This window comes from Prinia subflava, chromosome 1 (assembly GCF_021018805.1).
Source record: "Prinia subflava isolate CZ2003 ecotype Zambia chromosome 1, Cam_Psub_1.2, whole genome shotgun sequence".
Classification (NCBI taxonomy): domain Eukaryota; kingdom Metazoa; phylum Chordata; class Aves; order Passeriformes; family Cisticolidae; genus Prinia; species Prinia subflava.
In genome coordinates this window covers 140024746-140028259 of record NC_086247.1, presented here as the reverse complement: position 1 = coordinate 140028259, position 3514 = coordinate 140024746, and the positions used below count along the sequence as shown (strand labels likewise).

The window sequence follows — 3514 nt, the reverse complement described above, 5'->3', positions numbered from 1 at the left end:
ATTTTGCTTGTAGTCACCTCTAAATATGGCATAAAGAGCAGGTCTGAAGGAGCGATTTAAATATTAAGTCCATTTTTCATTTCTAAAACAGTGGAAGTCTTAATGGCAAACCCATTAAAATTATTTTCATGACACACAGTGAATATTTTGAATATATCAAGTCAAGGTTTCAGTCAAGTATGTTCACATCATGTCAAGCTTAGCAATTTATTGGAGAATCTTTACCTAATTTGATGTAATTGATGTTAAAGTCTTTTTTCTTAATACAGTGTTTGTGCGTTCCTTTTAAATGTGGATAAGAAGAAATGGATTTGTAGAAGATGTTTTTAATTGATTCCAAAGGGAATAGCTACTGTGGAATCTGCTGATGAGTTCTGTGGGGGTCTAGGCTCCAATCACTCAGCATCTATATTTTTAATGACAAGATGCTGCAGTGTTTAAAAAATGAATTTGAATTATGAACACAGATAATTAATGTCTGCTCTCTCCTAACGTCTTATCAATAACCACCAAGCCTCCAGTTAAGGCAAAGACCTCTGTGTTGGCTTAGAGACTCAAATTGCATAAAAACCCAATGGCAGTAAAGCTGCATTCAAGGTCTTTGAAAGCTTCAGTCAGACACTGCATGTTAAATCTTTGATTTTCAGTTACAGAGGAGAGATATCAGCACATCATATAGAAAATACTGCATAATTTTCTGCCACTTGCTATTTTGGCATTTTTTCTTCCTCATTTTTCACGTAGGTTGATATCCATTCAAAGTAGATAGTGTTAATCCTTTGGCCACCTCCATGGTAGTCATCCTCTCTGTGAAGAGTCTCAGTAATGACAGGAGAACAAATTGTACAACTGAAGGTTGCTCAGAATTAATAATGACCAGGCTTGTCATATGATTGTAGTGTGATTTAAGTCTACCTTTGGGTAATAAAAAACAGAACTCTTGGGATGCTGCTGGTATTGATTCACTGTGTAACAACTGGACAAGGTATTTGACAACATAACTTTAAAACAAAAACTGCTTTGTTGTTATGCATCACAGTTGCAGCTTGGTTTAGTGAATGTTCCATATAACATTCTGTAGAGTCCAAATTCTGTCCAAATTGTATGCATTTTGCTAGGATATGAATTTGTAAGCAGGAATGTAGCCTATAGGATATACTAAATAATCTGTGGCTTCTCTTCAACAACGACAGGGACTTAGAAGAAATATTTCTACTAGTTCTGCCTACTACACTCAAAAAGCTCGCTGTGGACTTTATGTAGAAGCCCTGAGGAGTGGGACAAAAACAATCAGAGGAACAAAAAATATGAGCTATCAGGAAAGATTGACAGAAAAGGAAATGTACAGCCTAAAGCAGGGAAGTCTTTGGTGACACAGGATAACAACCTCCAGGTGAACGAGAAAAGGAGACTGAAGCTACATGTGTATAAACTGTGTTCTAGCAACACACAAACAAGGAAATGCAACAGATTTCTTGAGGATAATGTTTATCACTGAAGTGTTTAAAGGATAAGACACCTGCCAAGACTGGCAAGTATAATCAATGTGGTCTTTGGGCAGGGATGGAATAAATGGAAATTTCACACTGCTTTGTAATGTTACAATTCTATAGCTCTGTGATTGAAAGATGTTATATAAATGTAAGTGGCTTTTGCATTACTCTATTTTCACTGCCACTTACAGTTAGGTAAAACTACTGGAGGTACAAGCATCACCTGTACACAGAATTGTAAAACAAAGTCCTATGCACCAGGATCCTGCCTATCACTTAAAAGATTTACTGAGGTTAAAAGCATCCCAAAAAATCATTGCTTAGAAAGTAGGGCAAAATAGCATGCTACCTCAGCTTGGTGTCGTGGTTTGAAGGGAAGTGAGTTTTTTGGAAGTAGTGGTCAAACCAATTAGTCTTTAGATCTGAATATTGGCACCTTTGTTGGCCACTAAGAGGGTGGACACGCCTCTGAGGACACGAGGGGTTAAAAGCCGGATTTCCCAGCAGGACTCTCTCTTTCCTGCTCTGCTTTCGGAGAGGGAGCGTCTTCTCCTCTCCCCTGCCGGCCTGGCTAGGCCGGGTGGGGGAGGGGAGCAAGGTGGGCCTGGCTTAGCAAGGTGGGCCTTGGGGTGGGGAACAGAGGGAGCTGGAGTGGAGCTGGTCCAGCTTCCATCTAGAATGGAGGGGTGGAGGGAGAACTTTGGAGGTGCCTTCCGTCCCCCTCCCTGTCCCATCCCGTTCCCCCCCCCCCTTCCCCCCCCCCCCCCGGTCCCGTCTCTCTCCTCCCCCCACAGAGAGAAGGTGCCGAGCTGGAGCTGCTTGTGAGAGCTGCAGTGTCTGCGATCGCCTGTGCCTGACCTTGGTGGTGGGAGATAAAAGCTTTTAACTCTTTCTAAGGCAGAAGAGAGTTATCCCTGGACGCTGTATTCTCATAGTTGGTGGTTTTAGAAGAGAGAGGACAGCCTGGGACTGAGAGGGTAATGTGAGATGAAAAGAAGCCCCTTCGATGGCCGGAATGAAGAGGAGTGGCTTATGAGGCTGGACTTTTCTTGCATAATGATAGCCATAGACGGACCCTGGACCCTCCTGACTATAAATAAGACTGTGTTTGGGTGGATGTTTTGGGCTCAAACCCAGAGACGTTTTGGCCTGCTTCGTGGAGCCCCCGGCCCCAGGGGTAAATGGGGGGGACCTGAGTCCCAAAATGAGAAGATGGCTGGTTTTTGGTACTTGGCCAAAACATCCTTAAAAAGAGCCCTGTTGCAGTGCAGGTCCATGGACGGCAGTGAGAGTGCCGGACATGGAAAGGAGGGTGTCACCCTGGCAGACTCTTCGAGGCAGTGCCATGGGTGACGTGGGAACACGGGATGGTGGACCTGTGTTTCCTGTGGGGGGGGCGGTCTGTGGTGCGAGAGAGACTCCTCTCGTCCTGGATGGAATGTGGATTGTCTGAATTTTAAAGGATGATGGTTTGGATTAGGAACCCAGGGTTGTTGGGGGATTAAGCAAGTAGATGAAGGTAATGTGCTGGAGACAACTGAGTGAGCATGTATGGAATGGAAATTGGGGGGAGGAGAAGCAGTGTTTTGGGAGGTTTTCTCTTCTGTTTTTGGGTGGCTGGGTTTTTCTTTCCTTTTCTATTGTCCATTGTTATGTAATATAATAAATTGTCTGTCTGTTTCAAGAAGTAGGCCTGCTCTGCTCTGTTCTTGACCACATCTCACAGGAGTTCATTAGGTAAAATATACCCTCATGGGTGCATTGGCATTTTGTCAAATGTCAACCCATGACACTTGGCAAGGACAGATGGAGATGCACTCTATCCATGCAGGCATGAGCACAATAGAAGTGACCTGAAGCAGAAGGCCTGCTCAGACTGTGAGGTCTCTTTGAAAAAAACAGTCCACTTCTTATTTAACTCCTTATCTCCAAAATGTTTCCAAGGCTTCAAGTATTAGTCAGGTAAAGATCAAACAGAGTATGCCTTTAAAGGTTGAACAGATGGACACATCTCTTTGTTT

At 43.4% G+C, this 3514-nt stretch overlaps 1 long non-coding RNA gene across 1 annotated transcript; it reads left to right on the top strand.

The window, feature by feature from the left end:
• Positions 1-1859: 1859 nt before the first annotated feature.
• On the top strand, positions 1860-3180 carry LOC134563208 (uncharacterized). The gene is made up of 2 exons (XR_010083341.1): positions 1860-2110; positions 2288-3180. It is a non-coding gene; the product is annotated as an uncharacterized LOC134563208 (long non-coding RNA).
• The last annotated feature ends 334 nt before the right edge of the window (positions 3181-3514 follow it).